Source organism: Piliocolobus tephrosceles, chromosome 14, assembly GCF_002776525.5.
Source record: "Piliocolobus tephrosceles isolate RC106 chromosome 14, ASM277652v3, whole genome shotgun sequence".
Lineage (NCBI taxonomy): Eukaryota > Metazoa > Chordata > Mammalia > Primates > Cercopithecidae > Piliocolobus > Piliocolobus tephrosceles.
This window is the reverse complement of record NC_045447.1, coordinates 32,761,382-32,786,085: the sequence shown is the minus strand read 5'-3', so window position 1 is coordinate 32,786,085 and position 24,704 is coordinate 32,761,382.

Here is a 24,704-nt window from a genome sequence, read left to right as displayed (position 1 = left end):
CCAAGGATACTGATGATTTTAGAAAGTGTTCTAAGCTTGTAGGAACCCCTTGTGTATGGGGAGATCCTACATGTGTTACCTTGGTATGACTAGAAGTTGCTTATGATCAAATCAATGTTAGGTGCAATAAGATCAGAATATTTTGAATGAATCATAAATGAGTCATTCAAGCACTAAGATGGGCTTATCTTCGGTCAGATTCTCCAAGAAGCAGAGCCTGAGACAGGGTTTTGAGATCTCAAGATTTTGTGTTTGCATATATGTCTTTTTAAATCTTTTTACTTTCTACCTCTGTATATTGATAAGTTGTTATTTGTAAATGATACATACTTAGGTTTTGTTTTCTTAATTGAAATGTTTTGTCCACTTACAGTTAATGAAATTATTGAAATGTTTGTGTTTAGGCTTGTTATTTTGGGATTTGTTTTCTGTTTTTTTTTTTGTTTGTTTTTCAGTTTTCCTCTATTTTTCCTGCCTTATTTGGGTTAATTGTATTTTTTTCAAACATTTCTTTTTAATTCATTGAATAGCTTTTTAGCCATACCTCTTTGTCTTGTTTTTGGTAGTTAATCTATGATTTTCCTTATATATCCTTAACTTACGAGTGAACTTAAAGTTAAAATTGTTCCACTGACATAAAATGTAAGAATGATTTATAATAACTTCACTTACAGCTACATATTTGTGCTATTTTGAACATTTATTTTAGTTATCTATGTTATAAACCCTACAATACAATGTTAACAATGGTTTAAAATTATCAGTTGTCTTCTAAGAAAATTAAGAGAAGAAAAAAATATAATCTTTTATATTTAGCCACATATTTGGCATTTCTGATGCTCTTCATTCTTTTCTCTACATCCAAATTTTGATTGGATGTCATTTAATTTCATGAAGCCTGAAGAAGTTGTTTTAATATTTCTTTTCAAACAAGTCTATTGGTGACATGATCTTAGTGTTGTTTGTTTGAAACTGTCTTTATTTTGCTTCATTTATTTAGGCAGGTTAGTTGTTTTAATTCTTACTTTTAAAATCAGCTCGATGGAAGTACAATTTATTTACACTAAAATGCACCCATTTAGGGTATAGTTAGGAGTTTTAATAAATTCTTAAGCCCGTGTAACAACCATAAAACTCAAGATACAGAGCATCTTTATCACTTCAAACAGTTCCTTTGTTTTTGCAGTCCATCTCCTTCACTTCATACCAACTATGGGCAACCACCACTGTAATTATTGATTTTTTTTCTATTCTATAATTTCATATAAATTGCATTATAATGTATATGCCCTTTTTATCTGTCTTACCCATACAACATAATATTTTAGAAATTTACCCATATTGTGCGTGTATCGTAAACAAAATTTCCTTTCTTGCTGAGTGGTATTTCATATGAACATTTATTTATCCATTCACTGTTGATAGACATTTGGATTTTCTCCAGTTTGGGGCTAAAAACTATGCATATTCACATTAAAGTCTTTGCATGGACAAATGCTTTTATTTCTCCTGAGTAAAAACCTAAGAGTGGGATTGCTAGGTCATTTAACAAGTTTATATTTAACTTTATCAGAAACTGTCAAATCATTTTGTAAAATTACTGTGCCATTTCACATTTTATATTCCCACCAGCAATATATTGGGGTTGCAGTTACTCCACATCCTTATGAACCTTGGTATTTTCAGTATTTTCAATTTTAGGCAGTTTAATGGGTGTGTAGTGGAATCTTGTGGTTTTAATTGGCATTTGTCAGGTGATTTATGATTTATGTTTCATATGCTTTATTGTCTGTGTTCTTCTGGAAAGTGTGTGTTTTGATATTTTGCCTATTTTTAATTGGGTTGTTTGTATTTGTCTTTATTGAGTTGTAAGCATTCTTCATACATTCTGGATTAAAAAGCCTTTGGCAGGTATACATACCTTGAATATTTTCTTCTAATCTGTTAGTCACCTTTATATTTTCCTAATAAAGATTTCAGAAGAATAAAAGTTTTAATTTTGATGAAATTTTACTGATAAATTTTGCTTTTATAGTTCTATTCTTTCATGTAGTACGTAAGAAATCCTTGCCCACCCCAAAGTCGTGACAGTTCCATATGTTTTCTTCTAGAAATCTTATTTTGCCTTTGACCTTCGGGTTTATGATACTCTCAAATTAATTTTTAAGTATAATGTGCAGTGAGAGTTGAAGCAGGTTTTTTTCTGTATGGATACTTAATTGTTCTAGCCCCATTTATTAAAAAGACTATTATATCTCTATCAATTTTATGACACATTTGTAAAAACCAATTGATCATAAGAATGTGGCTCTATTTGAATTCTGTATTTGGTTCAGTTTTTCTACATGTGTAATTCTATGTCAATTACTGTAGAATTTATGGTAGCTTTATACTAAGGTTTGAAAACAAGTAGTAGAACTCTTATAACATTTTTTTTCCCAAAATTTTTGGGCTATTTTAGGTCTTTTGCATTTTCATATTATCATAGAATCCCCTTGCCAATTTTTATAAACAAATCAACTGGAATGTTTATTTTCGATTGCATTAATTCTATAGGTCAATTTGGCAAGAAGGGACATCTCAACAATATTGAATGTTAAATTCATGAACACGATACATATATTATGATGAAATATATATATATATATCATACCTCTGTACTGAAAACTAAGAAATTTACTGAAATTAAGAAATGAAGATGTATGTATAAAATTATACATTATTAATTACTATATATTAAGAAATTAAGATATGTATATAAAGATATAACTCTCTCAATTTCTCTCAGTAAATTTTCTAGTTTACAGTGTAGAGGTCTGTGACTTGTATAAATCTAGGTATTTTGTTAAGTTTACCCTTAAGAATGACATATTTTTGGATGCTATTGTAAATGACATAAATTTCCATTTCCAATTGTTCATTACTACATACAGAATTATAATTGATTTTTTTTTTTTTTTTTTTGAGATGAAGTCTTGCTCTGTCACCTGGGCTGGAATGCAATGGCGCTATCTTGGCTCACTGCAACCTCTGCCTCCCGGGTTCAAGTGAGTCTCCTGTCTCAGCCTCCTGAGTAGCTGGGAATACAGGTGTGCACTACCATGCCCAGCTAATTTTGTTGTATTTTTAGTAGAGACAGTGTTTCACCACACTGGCCAGGCCTACTTTCAGCTCCTGACCTCAGGTGATCCGCCCACCTCAGCCTCCCTGGGATTACAGGCATGCACCACCACACCTGGTCGTTTATAATTGAGTTTTTATATGTTGCCCATGCATTCTGCAACCTCGTTAAACTCATTAATTAGTATAGTCGATTTTAGAGATTGTTTTGGTTTTATATATACAACATTCTATCACTTGCAGATAAGGAGAGTTTTTAAATTTTACTTTCATATTTGTGTGTCTTTTATTTCTCCCTGTCATTTCATTGAATAGATTAGGGCCTCCTGTACAATTTTGAATAGAACCGAGAGTCTTTGCCTTATTCCTGACCTAAAGTTTCACCATTAAACATGATGTTGGTTCTGAGTTTTTCATCATGGTCCTTTTTTGCATTGAGGTTTATAGACAGTTTGCTCAGTTTTTAACCATGAAGGGGTAATAAATTTTTTAAATGTTTTTTCTACATAGAGAATCATAGTTTTATCTTTAATTAATGTTTAGGATATTAATATGGTAAATAATATTATTTGACTATCAAGTCAAACCAATCTTGCATTCTTGGGAAAAATTCTACTGTTCAGGGTATTACATTTTTATTTAATTAAGTATTTTAGTTGTCATTTAAAAAAGAATTTTTGTACCAATTTTATGAGGTATAGTGGTCAGTAGTTTTCCTTTCTTGTAATATCACTGTCTGGTTTTTATACCAAGTTAATTCTGAGTAGCTAATGAGGTGGGAATGTTCCCTTCTCCAGTTAAACCATGTTTTGCAGAATCCATAAATGGAGCCATCTGCACTTACTTGAATTTTTATTTGTGAGGTTTTAAATTAAAAAAAAATTATAATACATATAAGGCTATTCAGATAACATATATCTTCTTTAGTCAGTTTTTGTTAATTTTATCTTTCAATGAGTTTATCCATGTCATCTAGAATGAAATTTTGGAATGCCTGTATTCCAGGGATGTCTTTGGAAAAGACAGTATGCTCTCTTATTCTTGATTAATATGTATCTTCTTTTGTTTTTTGGTCAGTTAAACTAGAAATTTATTAATTTTGGTAATTGTTTCAAAGATCTAGCTCTTAGTTTTATGAACTTTTCCCTATTATTTTTTCTGTTTTCTACTTTGTTGATTTCCATTCTTTATTAGTATCTTCTTCCTATTTATTCTGGGTTTAATTTGTTGTTCTTTTTCTAATTTTTTTAGGTGAAAGTTTAGATCATTTAAGATCTTTTTTCCTAATATAAACATCTAAAGGTATAATTTCCCACTTTCAAATGCTTTACCAACACAACTTTTTTTTTTACCATACTTTTCATTTATTTTTGCTTAGTTCAAAATATGTTAAATTTTTCTCATACTTTGTTCCTTGACCTAAGTATTATTTGAAAGTATATAGTTTAATTGCCAATAATTTGTAGTATTTTCAGATATTTGTTAATAATTTCTATCTAGTGCTGCGTACCAGAGGACATAATCTTTCAGAATAAACCCTTTTAAATTTATTTCAGCTTATTTAATAGTCCAGATTATAGTTGATCTTGGTGACTGTTGTATGTGCTCCATAGTATGTTGAAGTGTCGATCTCTCCCATTACATGTAAATTTGTATATTTGATGGATTTGCTAAAGTCTTAGAGGCTCTGTTAATTTTTCTTAGTTCTTTTTCTCTTTCTGTTTCTCAGACTGGATAATTTCCTGTCACCAAACTATGATTTAATAATATAGCTCATCACAACTGACGGAAGACTTTTACAACTTTTATTTCTCTTTGTGCTATTTTTGTCATACATTTTACTCATGTATATTTTATGACACCCATAATACTTTATTTTATTGTTTTACATGGTCAATTGTGTTTTAAAACATTTTTATTAGAAAAAAGTCTTCTATGTTTACCCATATATTTTTCTCTATTTCAGGTGATTCTCATCTCTTTGTGCACATGCAAATTTTCATCGAGAATCTTTTTTTTTTTTTTTTATCTAAAGTTGTTTTTAAGCATTTAGCCCAAATTCGCTCGAAACTAATTCTGTTAGTTTTTGTTCATATGAAAAAAGTTTTTACTTAGCCTTTTTTTTTTTTATTATTATACTTTAAGTTCTAGGGTACATGTGCATAACGTGCAGGTTTGTTACATATGTATACATGTGCCATGTTGGTGTGCTGCACCCATCAACTCGTCAGCACCCATCAATTCATCATTTATATCAGGTATAACTCCCCAATGCAATCCCTCCCCCCTCCCCCCTCCCCATGATAGGCCCCAGTGTGTGATGTTCCCCTTCCCGAGTCCAAGTGAGCTCATTGTTCAGTTCCCACCTATGAGTGAGAACATGCGGTGTTTGGTTTTCTCTTCTTGTGATAATTTGCTAAGAATGATGGTTTCCAGCTGCATCCATGTCTCTACAAAGGACGCAAACTCATCCTTTTTTATGGCTGCATAGTATTCCATGGTGTATATGTGCCACATTTTCTTAATCCAGTCTGTCACTGATGGACATTTGGGTTGATTCCAAGTCTTTGCTATTGTGAATAGTGCCGCAATAAACATACGTGTGCATGCGTCTTTGTAGTAGCATAATTTATAATCCTTTGGGTATATACCCAGTAGTGGGATGGCTGGGTCATATGGTACATCTAGTTCTAGATCCTTGAGGAATTGCCATACTGTTTTCCATAATGGTTGAACTAGTTTACAATCCCACCAACAGTGTAAAAGTGTTGCTATTTCTCCACATCCTCTCCAACACCTGTTGTTTCCTGATTTTTTAATGATTGCCATTCTAACTGGTGTGAGATGGTATCTCATTGTGGTTTTGATTTGCATTTCTCTGATGGCGAGTGATGATGAGCATTTTTTCATGTGTCTGTTGGCTGTATGAATCTACAAAGAACTCAAACAAATATACAAGAAAAAAACAACCCCATCAAAAAGTGTGGAAAGGATATGAATAGACATTTCTCAAAAGAAGACATTCATACTTAGCCTTTATTTTTAAAGGATCTTTCTGTTTCTTGTAGAATTCTAGGTTGACACTATTTTTCTTTTTAGGGCTTTAAAGATGTTCCATTGTCTTTTGTGTTCCACAGTTTCCAATGAAAAATATGTGTTAATTATCTTTGTTCCTTTTTACATAAGGTATGCTTTTTTCCTAGTTGTTTTTAAGATTTGTTTCTCTCTGTATTTTGTTTTTACAGTTCGATTATGATGTGTCTGGGAGTGAGTCTGTATGTGTATGCATTTCCTTTTTCCTGATTCTTATTGCACATTTGGACGAGTAGGTGCACTGCTTTAATCAAATTTGGAATATGTTTGTACATTATTCCTTCCAGTATGTTTATGTCCTACTGGGACTTGAATAACACATAGTTTGATTTCTCTGTATTACTCCAATAGTTAATGAAACTTTATTAATTTCAGTCTTTTTCCTCTGAGTGCTTCATTTGGAATGAATTCTGTCAATATGTCTTCAAATTCACTGATCTTCTGTATCTGATGTGCTTTATTCCTTCCATTTTTTTTTTTTTGCTTTTTTGTAATTACAAAATATACACAAAATAAAATGTGCCGTTTTAGCAATTTTCAGGTGTATAGTTCAGTGTGATTTAGTACATTCACTTTACTGGGCAATCATCACCCCATTCCCTCCAGAACTTTTCATCATACTGGAGTGAAACAACATGCACATTAAACAATAACCAGTCAAATTTTTATTTCTTTAAATTTAATTTAAAATATATGTTATAGCTGTGTGTGGTGGCATGCACCTGTAGTCCCAGCTACTTGGGAGGCTGAGGCAGGAGAATAGCTTGAACCCGGGAGGCGGAGGTTGCAGTGAACAGAAATCATGCCACTGCACTCCAGCCTGGGCGACAGAGCAATACTCCGTATATATATATGTTTATATGTTTATATTTTGTCTACATCAGACATGTGGAGACTATTTAAACTAATTGAATACCCTTATCTACAAATTTAATTCTCTCTAACAGTTGTGGGTTTTCTTGATTTGTGTCACATGTTCATGCTTCTTCATATGCCTAGAAGTTTTTGATTAGATAGTAGATATTGTGAATTTTCCTTTGTTGTGTGCTGCATTTTGTATTTTCCTTTAAGGAATCTTATCATTTTTTGATAAGCAGCTAAGTTCTTATGGATTAATTTGATGCTCTTAAAGTTTATTTTTAAACAATTCTAGTGTATCTAGAGAGCAGCGTTTATTCTAGGGCTCATTTAGCTTCACTTTTAATGTGTGACCCTTCTGGCATTTCAAGTGAATGTCCTGTGTATTTGATGAGGTCTTTCTCTTCTGACTGGACACAACTTAATTCATTTCTCTGTGTAAGCTTCAGCAACTATTTGTCTTTTAAAACTTCCCAGTAATTGTTCTTTCCTTAGAAGTCATTCTTTTCTGGCCTTGTGGGGTTTCATTTTTACACATACACAGATATTTATTTAAAAACTCAAGGGCACCAATATGAAGACTTCAGAATTAATGCTCTCCATAGGTGCCTTCTTGGTGAAACTCTACCTCAAAATATACTTGCCTCTTTTTTCCTGAACCTTGATTGCTGGCTCCTCAGCTTAACAAGATTGTCAGGTTCCCCATATTAGCACCATGGTTTATAAATTACCTCTTGGCAGAATGTCGGGATAATGGTAGAGTCCTTTTCTTGTTTCTCTTCTTTCGTGGTTCGCATTCCTTGTGTGTTCGTCTTTGTCTTCCCCATTATCCATTCATTATTATTCTGTGTTTGTTACACTATTTCAGTGATTCTCAAAATATCCATTTGTGTATTCATTTTTGCAGTTGGGTCATAGTACATTTTTAGTCAAAGACACATGTGTTTCATACCACTATTTTATAGTTTATATAGTGTAGCAGATTTTGCATCAAATAAAATAGAAAAATGAGTATACAAATTAATGCCTATGATCAATGCAATGACTGATATTTTAAGCAGGTTGTTTCAAATAAAAAATAAACAGTAATTAAAACTGTGGCTATTTTTTAGTGTATAGTCTATACCAGCACTCTGGTATGTGTTTTACATATATTATTGCTAAAATTTCTTCCAAAAAGTTGTTGTTATCCCAATTTTATAGATGAAGAAACTGAAGCAGAGTTGTTAACTAATTTGCCTAAGGTTGAATAACTAGCTAAAGGTAGAGCTATAAGTCAAACTTCTCTGTTTTATTAAGTCATTGCTAATAATAGTAATAAAATTATGTTTAGATTTTGTCTTCTATAAGTAGAAGACAATATGGATTACATACGTATTAATGTAATTACATAATTTTTATTTTTGGAGGCAGACAACAAAGAAAAATTTTCCTTATAGCTGTAATATCTCATAGAGTTGTATGTGTGTCCAGTAGGAAACGTAAGCAACTATCATCTGGCACAGACTTTCTCGCTAATTTGGTAGATAAGGAGACAGAGGCCAAGGGAGATGAAAAGATTTGCCCAGGTTCACGAAACTTGTCCAAATCTGGACTTGCAGTCGGCTTTCTTGACTCTCATTTTTGTGTTTCTAAATGACTTTCCAATATAGATACAAAATATTGGTATTTGTTTTAAGCAACAGTGGTTTTATAACTGAAATTGCATTTATCTCTGAAACTCTTAGATGAACATGACTACAGGGAGCAGTAGGAAGGAGTAGAGCATGTAAAATATGAGAGAAGGGAAAGGCTAGTAGGATATGTCATTGATTTGACCAACACTGTAATTGACTGCTTGATAATGCAGGTTCTTCTGAGAAGCCTTATTATTATTAAATCTGTTGGAGAACCATCTGCTCAGGGGAAGAAAGGGAGGAACATTTACTCATCATTCCCATTACCGTTAGTTGAGAATGGCCCAAAGGGGTATTAACTAATTCTCCCACACTCTGGTTTGTACATACATGAGCAACACGTGGGTTCCCATGAGTCCCAAAACACTGTGTATGAGAATCCAGGGCAGCAAGTGAGAGGGGCAAGATGACGTCAGATTCTACCATGGGGAAGCTGATTGAAACCTTCATGGAAACTGATGGATAAAGTAGTTGCTAGAAAAAAGAAGAAAGCCCTAGAGAATTTGAAGCGCTGCTTAAGAAGTGTTTAATACAGTACATTGGCTCACTCCATTTTCAAACACGTTGCTGAGAAAAGATGGAGAAAGCTGCTGACTATGATTGAGGTTCCTCAGTAGAAAACTGTGAGTTAGGTCTCAAAAACCATGGTAAATGGGAACACCTAAAATAAAAATGGCTTCCTCTTCCCTTTCCTTGCTTAAGTCATAGAGTCGTGGATCATAGACAATGAGCATATCAAACCCAGGACTTTCTCCTGAGATGTGAGCAACAACTAACACATAACCAATTAGGCGTGCTCACATATACATGTCTTTTTGTATTTAGGTGGTTAGTTATGCAATACTAAAATGAATTGGCTTTGTAGAAATACTAGAAAGATTTAGGGGCAAATGGTCATAAAAAAGTGAATTCAGATGAAAACAAGGTGTTGGAATTCCAGAGTAATACTAAGAGTGCATTTTTTGTTTTGTTTTGTTTCTACACAGTTGAGTATATTGGGGAAGAATTTCATATACAAGGAGGCATTAAACTTGAATGTTGAATGATAAATAGATTTTTTTTTTTCCAGAAAGAGGAACAAGAAACATTTTAAGAAAAAGGCATGGAGTTGTCAAAGAGTGTGGCACATTAAGGAAATGATGGAATATTTAATAGAATATAGGATGTGTGGAGGAAAGAGAAAGGCAGGCATTTAGTTATGGACAAAGTAGTAGGGATCAGATTTTAGGGCATTTATTCCATGCTGAGTCACTTGAACTTTATCTTATAAATTATAGGGAGGCATTGAAAGTCTTTGAGGTGGGGCCATTGATGCATACCAGTTTCATGGATACCTTTAAGGTTGAAACACAGGTAGGTCTCCTAGGTGACTGAATAAAACTCAGCCTTATCTAAGCACACTTGTCCCAGATGCCCCTCCAGGACCACTTGATTGTGTATTTGTCCTGCTGCTTTCTACCCTCAAATTCATGCTTATCTGGATTATCTCTGGAGCTTGCTGTAGCCCTTTGATTCTTCAAACATGTTTGGATGCCCTTCCCTCATTCAGTGACTTAAGTTCCTGCTCAGCCATCACCTCCTAGATTTTGGTGTCATCTAAAGGTTGCAATAACTAATATTTTTTCTTCAAGCCTTATTTCCACATGTTCTTCTCCTGTTCATTGATTCCTCTAGCAATCCTAGCCAGAAGACCGTGCTGGTGGTGTGGAGGGCTCTGGAATTGAAGAATAGTTGTAACAGGTCATATGAACTTCAAAGCCTAAAATACTTATTATCTGGCTATTTACAGAAAATGTTTGCTGATGCCTGCCCTGGATCAAAATCAGGCAGTTAATGAAAATAAACTAATATGCAAAGACATTCTTGTAATGTTTTAAAATTTCAGGTGAGGAGAAAAATCATAAGAATATTTATGCAAAATATAAGATCACCCAAAACAAAACGAATACCAGACTGTCCCAAGACACTGTCTCTCATAACAATAGAGAAATATCTACGCAATTATGAAAGAAAAGTTTATGGCCTCAGACAAGTTATCACACTGGCATGAAAGTCATAGAAAGACATTACCAAACAGCAAAGGACACAGAAAATGTTTTTCTCACTTATCTTTTTTGAAGAAATACATGGATAAATAATTCAGATATATCTGAGATGAATAAAGATAAAGAGTTTATTAAAAGAGAAGTCATACATTGAATGGACTGGCAGATTAAATTAAAATAATTTAAACATAAATATTAAATCACACCTCAAAATAAAAGTGTAAGAAAAAATTTAATGTAAATATCTTAAATGATTCTTGAAAGGGCAAATACACAGACTAAATATGACAGTAACATAATGATAGTAGACTAGGGCAAGAGTTCTATATCCTACTAAAATAAGTTTTGACAAGTAAAAGCATGCCATATTATGCCAGTTTCCTCATCATATATGGAGTGCATATGTCTGTCTATGTGCATGTGGTGTGTGTTTTATTCTTAATGCTGAAAGTTAGAGCAGTATTAACAAAACATTTTTATTTTTACTTTTATTTTTTGAGACAGTCTCCCTCCATCACCCAGGCTGGAGTGCAGTGGCACGATCTTGGTTCACTACAACCTTCACCTCCTGGGTTCAAACGATTCTCCTGCCTCAGCTTCCTGAGTAGCTGGAACTACAGGCATGCACCACCAGATCCGGCTAATTTTCGTATTTTTAGTAGAGACGGGATTTCACCATGTTGGTCAGGCTGGTCTCAAACTCCTGATCAAATGTGATACTCCCGCCTTGGCCTCCCAAAGTGCTGGGATTCCAGGTGTGGGCAAAATTTTTATGCAATTTAAAAATAACAACTGATATAACTTAAAATTGGATGTTCATCTTCCAAAAAACAGGGGATTTGAGTGGGGGGTGGTGGAGAAAGAAAATACAAGCAATAGTGTGGCAAAATAAATGGGGGGGAGTGATTACTGCTCTTTGTTGACTTCTGATATTTCTCTGCTTCTGGCTACAGAGAACATTTGTCCTGGAAGTTATATGTGCCCATGTTAATTGCTTTGGCCAACAAATGTGAGTGGAAGTTACTAGTGTCACTTTCTGGAAGAAGTACTTAGTTTTCAGTGCTCTACTCTCCAGCTCTCCCTTCCCTAGCTTGGCAGCTGTGAATACCTTTGTTAATAAAGGGAGATGATAAGATTGATGTACTGTAGAATGCTAAGCCAACACACAGCCACTCTGAAGAGGCCTTGTTCCTGGGTGGGCTTTGCATAAGTACTTAGTTATTTATTATTGCAGCATAATTTATCATAACTGATAAAACAGAAAATTTTTGAAATGTCAGAAAGCACAGAAAATATCACAAATTAATAGTAAACGTATCTGCTTATAATCAAATACATACATGTGTTAAACTTGTATATTTTTAAAAGAGTCTTTGAAATTCAAGCTATTATCTACAAGATACAAAAAAGAAAAACTTGATGACTATAGGGAAAGGTATATAAGTGGTAATAAAACTCAGTAAGGATTACTGTATTATTACTATTTAACATTAAATAGGACAATAAGCATACATTTTCTTTATGAACTATATAAACTATAATGATAATTCAACTATCCTGAAACTTTATGTGTGTAATTAAATTGACATATATAAAGCAAAACTGTTAGAAACACAAGAAAAGATGCATCTAAATAAAGTATAGCTTTAAGGATAATGGAGTATCTCACCAGGAATACATAAACAGCATGCAATATAGGCATCAAAGTATACAAAGGAGGGGAAGGACGATCAAATGTTCCAGATGCTGTGAAGTCCATAAGTCTTAAGATCTCTACTTTGTAAAATTTAGCTGCTGTGAGGACATTGATGACCTGGAAAAGACAATTTCAGTAAAATGGTAAGGACAAAATTGAGTTTTCAAGTATCTTAAGGATGGGAGGACAACTGATTTAGGAAACTTGGAGGAAAGGGAGAAGATAGATCATGGGCTAGGTAGGTAAGAGAATTTGAGGACTGGAAATACTTGAATATGTTACTATACTGAGGAAATCTGGGATAAGAACCATAATGGATGGAAGGTACTTCCTGTGGAAGCAAGAAAGAATGGGAACCAAAGAAAATGTCTAATCTCTCTAAATACCTTAGGCAGAAGAAGGAAAATTCTTCCTTAGATTAAGAGGTAAGGTCTGATGAAGATGAAGATACATTGGAAGGGTAAATTGAAAACTTGTCAGAGTACCTACTTGATGGTTTCTTCCTCATTGCTCCTAATTCTTCTTTTGTTGTCATATAGAACAAGTTGAGTCTTTCATTTGACAGCCATTCTGGCCATGTTTGAAGATAATTACTATATCTCCTCTGAGTTACCAATTCATTGGCCTAAATATACCTAGGTCATTTAATTACTTCTTAGAATTTTGGATTTTATCCCGGATTCTAATGTAATGAGTCATCCTCAAATTCATTTTGGTGATCACTAAAAGAGATTCCTAGAGATAGTAGACTAAGGAAACTTGTAATTGTTTTGCTTTCTTATGGAAAGAATAATGTAAATTCTAGAAGTGAAGGAAAAGTTAAGTTTGCTATTGTTCCTCAGAAAAACACGAAACAGATAATTAACCTGAGCGTTAATAATGCTAGAGAAGAATGTGGCGTTCAAAAAGCCAATGTAGTTTTGCTAAGAACAAACCAAGCCAAACTAAAGAAGATGACAACAATTCTCTTAGGGTGATGGATCTTTTTGAGACTTACATCACTTGATCTCTCTGTAGCATGTAATGTCCTTAACACTCTCTGTCACTGAAAATTGAGTTCTCCCTTAACTCTACCACTGTAGATTTTCTTTTACTTCTTTAGCTGCTTCTCAATTTATTTGTTTCTGCACTGGTCTTCTCCGTCTCATTTCCTTTTAAACAAGTATTTCTTAAAGCGTGCTCTGAAAATAGTAGATATCAGAATTCTCAGGAGTGCTAGCTACAATGTAAATTCCTGTCCCATTCCACACCTTCAGAATCAGCATCTCAGGAAGTGGGACCTGGAAGGCTCCAATTTTATTTACCATTCAGGTGCTTCTTATGTACATTAAAGTTTGAGACAGAGCTTTAAATACAATTTCATCCATTTTCATGGCCACAATCACTACCTGAATGTTTATGAATTCAGTTCTGAAATAATAGGGACAAATATTGAACTCCCTTGAACATCTTCCTGTGGTTGGACAAAATCCTACAAATGAACAAGTCAAAATTGTACTCACCGTCTTTCCCCCCTTTCCCTTTGAGGGTTATATTAACACTATCTGCCTTGTCACCTATACCTAAACCTGATAAGTCATACACAATTTCTCTCTTTCTCTGTTATTCTTTGTATCTTCCATCGACTTCTACGTTGCATCACTTTTACTTCATTTTACTTTTCTCCTTTCCATCCCTGTTCATTGGCTTTATCTAGTTCTTCTTATCATATTGATAGGTGAAACAGCTTTCCTTCTTATTTTTAGTCTTCTCCCTCTACCTTTAAACTATTTTCTGCCCTATAATAAGAATAAGCTTTCTAAAATGTAAATCTGTTCATGTCATTCCCCTCCCTCCAATTAAACACTTGGATGCTATTCCATATTCCACAGAAGAAAGCCCAAACACCATGGCTTCAATTTATGATCTCTGACGGCATATAGATCCCCCTCCTCCTACCCACTTCAGCCCTGGCCATACTGATGTATTCTGATTTCTCAGGTGTTGAACTTTCTCGTGTTCTTATTTTGAAGAATCTTTTAAAAACTTGATTTTCTTCTCTTGGAATGTTCTTCCTCTATTCTTCTATTTGGCTGAATGTTCTTATCATTCACTACTCAGTTTAAGAAGTCTGCCTTGAGTTCCCTAATATGGATTAGGTATCTCTTTTGTGTTGATAAAGAATCTCATACTTACCTTTACCACTGAATTTATCAAGCTGCATTAAAGTTCTGTTTATATTACAATGCTCCCTATTTGACAGTGAGATCTTTAGTGTAGGATGATAGGGATTTAAGTGGACAAGGCCACTTAGTGAAGTTAAATGGAAGTTTTAGGGAATACATCTCTCCGTTTCAGCAATGCAGCAGACCAAGTATGAATGTATATGGATAAAATATGGAATGGACTTTAAGTACATTTTTAAGTCTGTTTAACCAAAGATTGATGACTCATTGATAATCATTTGATAATATACCTATAGCAGAGTGAAACAAATTTTTGTCTTTTTTCCTGTGTTTTAAGCATTTTTATCAGTGATGTGGATAAAGACAAAGCACGTATGCCTATCAAAACTGCATATCATACAATGTTGGAAAGGATTCTAAGCCCATAGATGGAAGACAGTTTAAATGGCTCAGCAGACAGGAATATTGGCTGGCAATCCAACAAAAAAATTAGCAACCATAAATAAGCTGCAGATTTTAGCTTCAAGTAAATTTCACAAAAATGGGATGAGTGGATTTGCCTTGGCATCAGCTCATGTCAAATAGATTTAGGTATGTTTGTTGACTAGAAACATAATAAAATTCAGCAATATGAGTTTCTCACATAGATAACCCACTATTTATTCCAACCAATATCCAAATTCTCTATTGGCTTGAGTTGGTGTGGCCTTTTCTAATTCTGACTGCCAGAGAGACTTTGAGAAGCTATGGTATATGCATGATTTCAAGAAAAAGCAACCTAGATCAATATGGTAGATAAATATTACTTTATGGAGAGATGGCAAAGTATAATTGTCATGAGCCATTGAATATTTTATTCATTCATTCATTTAACAAATATTTACTGAACACATTACTATGTGCCAGGCACTAATCTCAGAACAAAGGATTAAGTAGTGAACAAGACAAACCATATTCCAGTTTTCATGTAATTTACATCATAGGAAGGAAGACAATAACTAAATAAACAAGATCATTTGAAATATTAACTTTCACAAAGGCAATCCTGAGTGAGTATGGACGCTTTGTATCGACTATGTTGGGTCATCAGGGAAGGCCTCTCTGGGTAGACACTTGAGCTAAGACTTGAATGCCCCAGAAGATCCAGCAATTCAGTATCTGGAAGCAGAGTGTTTCAGGTAGAGAGAAGACTAAGTGTCAAGGCTCTTAGAGTGAGGGTGGGCTTGTTGTATTTGAGAAAGAGAGAAGGTATTTGTGCTGGTGTATGGTGAGCTTTGGGAAAGAGTGGTTCCAAATGAATTTGAATAGAAAGGTAGGGGAAGATTTTGTAGGGTCTTACTGACTAATTGTAGTGAGTTTAGATTCAGTGCTAAGTCCTTAGGGGAATTAATTACAGCAGTGAAGTTAACGAATCATTTTGTGGTAGAGAAAGGTTACTCTGACTGTTGTACATAGAGAGAATGCAGGGAGCCCAAATTGAATGTAGGCGGACAGTTGGGAGCTTACTGTACAAGTAAGACATAGTGAAGTTTCTATCAAGATTGTAGCAGTTGAGATAGAAAAAGGAAAACAGATTTTAGGTATATTTTGGAGGTAGAGAAAAATATATTTGCTTATAGATTAGATGTGGGGTGTGTATGGGAGTCAAATACAGAACTCAAAGAGTATCTCTATGATTTAGTCTTGAGCAATTGAGTAGAGAAGCATGCTTTGCTAAGAAATTCAGGAATATTGTTTAGGCCATGTTAATTTAAACTCAAAAAGCCCATTCAAGATCCAAATGAAGATGTTAGGTAGACAATTGAATGTAAGTGTCTGGATCTTAGTGGAAGGGCATTGCTGGATGCTTCAGTTTGAGATTTAACTGGATTACGAAGTGGCTGTGTATCTACAGGAGAACTTACTTGGCTGGTATTTGCTTCATGTGGACATAAAATGTGGAAAGTAGGTACTGCATATAACTTTATCATGGTGGCTGCCCCATGGTAAGCTTTTGTTGCCTGCCACATATTTTAATAGTTAGAATACTTTTTGTCTGCAAGTTATAAAACCTTAACTGGTTTTAAAACCAAGGATGATTTATAATTTTATATAATAAGTAATCATTGGGTAGGATAGCTCTAGAATTGGTTAATTCTATGGCACAAGAAATCATTAAGGATCCAGTTATTTTCATCTTTTATTATGTGCTCTTCTCGGTATATCAGTATATTCCTGATTATGACAACTAAATGGTAACATCCAGTGAAGGAAGAAGCTCTGTTTCTTTTCATTCATCTCTTTTATTTCACAAATGTTTTATTTAAGAAATTTTAGGCATTCAGAAAAAATGGAAAGTAGTTTTTGGTTTTTTTTTCCCAAATCATTTGAAATGAAGTTACTGACACCATGACACTTTCTTCTAAATACTTTGACATGCATCATTAAAGAATTACAGTATCTTGCTTAAAGACAGTACAATCATCAGACTTAAGGAAATTAACAATAATTTAGTAATATCATTTCAAATCTAGTATATATTCAAATTCTCCGTTAGCTCCCAAATATCTTTTATATTTATTTTTTAAAAGTCTAAGATCCAGTGATTATGCATCTATTGTATTTGTTTTTTGCTTTAGTCTCTTTTTATCTCAAAACAGTCCCCATACCTTTTTATTTTAATGACACTGGTACTTACGAACAGTTCAGGCTTTGCAATATGTACCACATACTGAATTTATCTGATTGTTTTCTTGAAATTTTTCCTCCATTCATTGTATATCTAGACACTAGGCTTAGTGCTTGAGTAGATTTAGATTATTTTTGGCAAGATAACTTTATGGGTCATGCTATGCACTGCACATCAGAGCATATTGGGATACAATGAATGTCCTAGTATTAATGATAAGTTTGATTATTTGATTAAGGTGGTGACAGTCATATATCCATTATAAAAGCATATATTCTCTTCAAAGTTCAGTAATCAATCTTGGGGAGGAGGTGATACTTTGCCAGCATGCTGTTCCTCAACTAGTGGTTTTAGCATCAATTGATGATACTTACTTGAATTGATTATTACATTGGGGATTACAAAATATTGTTCTAATTCTACCTTTCACATTTATTACTTTGTAATTTTCTTTAAAAAAAAAAACTTCACTTTTTACTTAAATGTTCCTATGGATTCATGCATTTATTTTGAATTAAATGTTATGGTTGATTATGGTGATTGCTCTTTTTGATGCTTAAATTGACACCAGTGTTGCCAGTGGCAATACCTTTGAGCTGGCTCTTGTGTTCTTTTGACATTATCCCTTTAGTTTTCTGGCAAAATAAAGTGTCTAGGATTAACCTTTGTACTTTTCTGTCCTAGACATAGAATTAGCCATATTTTTCAAGAAGGTGTTATTCCCATAAGTGGTGACTGGCAATTAGAAATCAAGATATATACTAGGTGTGCTTATTGATGGTGGCTTATCAGTCATTCTAACCTCTGTTAGTGGAAAGAGCTGGCATATGTTACGGGCCTTCAAAAAGTTCTTGGAAAATATGTATTATGAAAAACTATGCATGGATTTTAAAATTTTGCACCAAAATAAACTTATACAAATTGTTACAACATGTATGAACAACATCTAGTTTGAAGTACTCAGAAGGCTGAGATGGCGGTTGAAGAGAGAGCCCATTAGAGCAACATAAATTCTGCTAAAATTCAAGCAAAAAAAATTAAATTTATGATGAAGCCTGGGTGGAAGAATATGAAATGATTGTTGCTTTTTGAAAGGTTATTGGGAGCAATGCCCCAAGTAAATGAGCAGTTTACAAATGGATGACTTGTTTTAAGAAGAAATGAGGCAATGTTGAAGATGAAGCCTGCAGTAGCAGGCCATCCATATCATTTTGCAAGGAAAAAATTATCTTGTTCAGGCCCTAATTGAAGAGGACCAGTGATTAATGGTACAAACAGTAGCCAACACCATAGACATCTCAATTAGTTAAGTCACAATTCTGACTGAAAAATTAAAGTTGAGTAAGCTTTCTCCTCAATGTGTGCCAAAACCCCCTACCCAGGTTGGCTGCAGACAAAAACAGAGCTTTCAATGGAAATTTTTTTTATATACTTTATAGAACTAGAAATACCATTTGACCCAGCCATCCCATTACTGAGTATATACCCAAAGAATTATAAATCATGTTGCTATAAAGACATATGCACACGTATGTTTATTGTGGCACAATTCACAATAGCAAAGACTTGGAACTAACTCAATGGAAATTTTAAGTGAGATGAAACTCCTGAAGCATTTCTTTGAAGAATTGTAACAGATGAAACATGGCTTTACCGGTACAATTCTGAATATAAAGCACAATCAAAGCAATGGCTACCAAAAGGAGGAAGTGGTCCAATAAAGCAAAAGTGACTGGTCAAGGGCAAAGGTCATGACAACAGTTTTTGGGGATGGTCAAGGTATTTTGCTTGTTGACTTTCTGGAGGGCCAAAGGATGATAATCTCTGCTTATTATAAGAGTATTTGAGAAAGTTAACCAAAGCTTTAGCAGAAAATGCCCAGGAAAGCTTTTTAAAGAGTCCCTCACTACAACAGTGGTCCTGCTTATTCCTCTCATTACACAGGGTAAGAGTTTTGATGATAAATCACTGAGCATCCACTGTGCAGTCCTGATTTGAATTCTTCTGACTTCTTTTTGTTTCCTAACCTTAAAAAAACCTTTAAGGGAGTACCCGTTTTCCTTCAGTTAACAATGTAAATAAGACTGCATTGAGTTGGTTAAATAGATAGGACCCTCAATTCTTTAGAAATGGACTAAATGACAGGTTTCATTGCTTACAAATGTGTCTTGAACTTGATGGAGCTTATGTTGAGAAATAAAGTTCATATTTTAAATTTTTATCTTTTCCATTTTCCATAAGATTTTGAAGTCCCCTCATGTGTTAGTATAATCTATATAATAAGTTTGTTTTGATATTTTCAGTTTAAATCTAACATTACGCTGTCTTATTTTACTTTATGTTTGTATGTTTTCTTAAAATATAACTAAATAATATATATGCAACAAATTATAATACATGTGAACTAACTTAAATATTATATCAACAATGCTATTAAAAAATTCTGAGTGAATTTTTTTAAGATGTCTTTGTAGTTCTTTTTGGTTTTAGAATATCACTAAAGATGTACAATCAGATAAATACAGTATATTGACATGATTGTGACTATGTTATCGGTTTGGTATAGAGTTACGTTCAGTTGTTTCGTGTCATTTTTAGAAGTAAAACTGATTTTTTATAAAAATGATTTTTGCAATGATAGTTTCCATATCCATACCCATCAGCAACATGTGAAAAAAATCATCTTCACCACAGCTATACTAACATTGGGGATTGGTATTTTTTTCACGTATTAATGTAGAATGGCACATGTACATATATTTATTGAAATGGCCTAGAAATTCATAACAATTGTCACAATAATAAGTGTAAAAGATAGTGATATTACCAAACATCCCTCTCCCTTCTTTCCTAGAAGATCTGTGTGACTTGTTCTCAAGTCTCATGGTCAAGGAAATGGGATTTTCAATTATCAGTCTTAACTAATCAGTATTTATTTCTGAGTCACATGGAGGACAGATGGAAACCAGGACAAAATCTAGCCTCCATCAGCAAAGAAGAAGGGAAAGGGATGTTTGACAACATCACTGTCTTTTACATTTATTATTATGACAATTGTTATGAATTTCTAGGCCACTTCACTAGATACATGTATATGTGCCATTCTACATTAATATGTGAAAACATACAAATTCTCAATGTTAATATCGCTGTGGTGAAGATGATTTTTTCATATGTTGCTGGTGGATGTGGAAATGGAAACTATCATTGCAAAAATCAGTTTTATAAAACGTTTATGAATAGGAACAGCTCCAGTCTCCAGCTCCCAGCGCAAGCGACACAGAAGACGGGTGATTTCTGCATTTTCAACTGAGGTACCGGGTTCATCTCACTAGGGAGTGCCAGACAATCGGTGCTGGTCAGCTGCTGCAGCCCGACCAGTGAGAGATGAAGCAGAGCTAGGCATCGCCTCACCTGGGAAGCACAAGGGGGAAGGGAATTCCTTTTCCTAGCCAGGGGAACTGAGACACACAACACCTGGAAAACAGGGTAACTCCCACCCCAACACTGTGCTTTACCAAGGGTCTTAGCAAACGGCACACCAGGAGATTATATCCCATGCCTGGCTGGGAGGGTCCCACCCCCATGGAGCCTCCCTCATTGCTATCACAGCAGTCTCCGATCTAACTGCAAGGCAGCAGCAAGGCTGGGGGAGGGGCGCCCGCCATTATTGAGGATTAAGTAGGTAAACAAAGCCACTGGGAAGCTCAAACTGGGTAGAGCCCACAGCAGCTCAAGGAGGCCTGCCTGCCTCTGTAGACTCCACTTCTGGGGACAGGGCACAGCTAAGCAAAAAAAAAAAAAAAAAAGCAGAAACTTCTGCAGACGCAAACAACCCTGTCTGACAGCTATGAAGAGAGCAGTGGATCTCCTAACACGGAGGTTGAGATCTGAGAATGGACAGACTGCCTGCTCAAGTGGGTCCCTGACCCCTGAGTAGCCTAACTGGGAGACATCCCCCACTAGGGGCAGAGCGACACCCCACACCAAACACGGTGGGGTGCACCCCTGAGACGAAGCTTCCAAAGCAAGAATCAGACAGGTACACTTGCTGTTCAGCAATATTCTATCTTCTGCAGCCTCTGCTGCTATACCCAGGCAAACAGGGTCTGGAGTGGACCTGAAGCAATCTCCAACAGACCTACAGCTGAGGGTCCTGACTATTGGAAGGAAAACTAACAAACAGGAAGGACAACCACACCAAAACCCCATCAGTACGTCACCATCATCAAAAACCAAAGGCAAATAAAACCACAAAGATGGGGAAAAAGCAGTGCAGAAAAGCTGGAAATTCAAAAAATAAGAGCGCATCTCCCCCTCCAAAGGAACGCAGCTCATCGCCAGCAACAGATCAAAGCTGGACGGAGAAAGACTTTGACGAGTTGAGAGAAGAAGGCTTCAGTCCATCAAACTTCTCAGAACTAAAGGAGGAATTACGTACCCAGCGCAAAGAAACTAAAAATCTTGAAAGAAGAATGGAAAAATGGATAACTAGAATAATTAATGCAGAGAAGGCCATAAACGAACTGACAGAGATAAAAACCATTACACGAGAAATACGTGACAAATGCACAAGCTTCAGTAACTGACTCGATCAACTGGAAAAGTATCAGCGATTGAGGATCAAATGAATGAAATGAAGCGAGAAGAGAAGTCTAAAGAAAAAAGAGGAAAAATAAGTGAACAAAGCCTTCAAGAAGTATGGGATTATGTGAAAAGACCAACTCTATGTCTGATTGGGGTGCCTGAACGTGAGGGGGAAAATGGAAACAAGTTGGAAAACACTCTTCAGGATATCATCCAGGAGAACTTCCCCAACCTAGTAAGGCAGGCCAATATTCAAATTCAGGAAATACAGAGAATGCCACAAAGATACTCCTTCAGAAGAGCAACTCCAAGACACATAATTGTCAAATTCACCAAAGTTGAAATGAAGGAAAAACTGTTAAGGACGGCCTGAGAGAAAGGTCGGGTTACCCACAAAGGGAAGCCCATCAGACTAACAGCAGATCTCTCGGCAGAAACTGTACAAGCCAGAAGAGAGTGGGGGCCAATATTCAACATTCTTAAAGAAAAGAATTTTCAACCCAGAATTTCATATCCAGGCAAACTCAGTTTCATAAGTCCTTTACAGATAAGCAAATGCTGAGAGATTTTGTCACCACCAGGCCTGCCTTACAAGAGATCCTGAAGGAAGCACTAAACATGGAAAGGAACAACTGGTACCAGCCATTGCAAAAACATGCCAAAATGTAAAGTTCATCGATGCTAGGAAGAAACTGCATCAACTAATGAGCAAAATAACCAGTTAATATCATAATGGCAGGATCAAGTTCACACATAATATTAACCTTAAATGTAAATGGACTAAATGGTCCCATTAAAAGACATAGACTGGCAAACTGGATAAAGAATCAAGACCCATCAGTTTGCTATATTCAGGAGACCCATCTCACATGCAGAGACACACATAGGCTCAAAATAAAGGGATGGAGGAAGATCTACCAAGCAAATGGAGAACAAAAAAAAGCAGGGGTTGCAATCCTAGTCTCTGATAAAACAGACTTTAAACCATCAAAGATCAAAAGAGACAAAGAAGGCCATTACATAATGGTAAAGGGATCAACAGGAAGAGCTAACTATCCTAAATATATATGCACCCAATACAGGAGCACCCAGATTCATAAAGTGAGTCCTTAGAGACTTACAAAGAGACTTAGACTCCCATACAATAATAATGGGAGACTTCAACACCCCCCTGTCAACATTAGACAGATCAACAAGACAGAAAGTTAACAAGGATATCCAGGAATTGAACTCATCTCTGCACCAAGCGGATCTAATAGACATCTACAGAACTCTCCACCCCAAATCAACAGAATATACATTCTTCTCAGCACCACATTGCACTTATTCCAAAATTGACCACATAATTGGAAGTAAAGCACTCCTCAGCAAATGTACAAGAACAGAAATTATAACAAACTGTCTCTCAGACCACAGTGCAATCAAACTAGAACTCAGGACTAAGAAACTCAATCAAAACCGCTCAACTACATGGAAACTGAACAACCTGCTTCTGAATGACTACTGGGTACATAACGAAATGAAGGCAGAAATAAAGATGTTCTTTGAAACCGATGAGAACAAAGATACAACATACCAGAATCTCTGGGACACATTTAAAGCAGTGTGTAGAGGGAAATTTATAGCACTAAATGCCCACAAGAGAAAGCAGGAAAGATCTAAAATTGACACTCTAACATCACAATTAAAAGAACTAGAGAGGCAAGAGCAAACACATTCAAAAGCTAGCAGAAGGCAAGAAATAACTAAGATCAGAGCAGAACTGAAGGAGATAGAGACACAAAAAACCCTCCAAAAAATCAATGAATCCAGGAGTTGGTTTTTTGGAAAGATCAACAAAATTAGTAGACCGCTAGCAAGACTAATAAGAAAAGAGAGAAGAATCAAATAGATGCAATAAAAAATGATGAAGGGGATATCACCACCGACCCCAGAGAAATACAAACTACCATCAGAGAATACTATGAACACCTCTACGCAAATAAACTAGAAAACCCAGAAGAAATGGATAATTTCCTGGAAACTTACACTCTCCCAAGACTAAACCAGGAAGAAGTTGAATCCCTGAATTGACCAATAGCAGGCTCTGAAATTGAGGCAATAACTAATAGCCTACCAACCAAAAGAAGTCCAGGACCAGATGGATTCACTGTTGAATTCTACCAGAGGTACAAGGAGGAGCTGGTACCATTCCTTCAGAAACTATTCCAATCAATAGAAAAAGAGGAAATCCTCCCTAACTCATTTTACGAGGCCAACATCATCCTGATACCAAAGCCTGGCAGAGACACAACAAAAAAAGAGAATTTTAGACCAATATCCCTGATGAACACCAGTGCAAAAATCCTCAATAAAATACTGGCAAACCAAATCCAGCAGCACACCAAAAAGCTTATCCACCATGATCAAGTGGGCTTCATCCCTGGGATGCAAGGCTGGTTCAACATACGTAAATCAATAAACAATCCAGCATATGAACAGAACCAAAGACAAAAACCACATGATTATCTCAATAGATGCAGAAAAGGCCTTTGACAAAATTCAGCAGCCCTTCATGTTAAAAACTCTCAATAAATTCGGTATTGATGGAACGTACCTCAAAATAATAAGAGCTATTTATGACAAACCCACAGCTAATATCATACTGAATGGGCAAAAACTGGAAAAGTTCCCTTTGAAAACTGGCACAAGACAGGGATGCCCTCTCTCACCACTCCTATTCAACATAGTGTTGGAAGTTCTGGCTAGGGCAATCAGGCAAGAGAAAGAAATCAAGGGTATTCAGTTAGGAAAAGA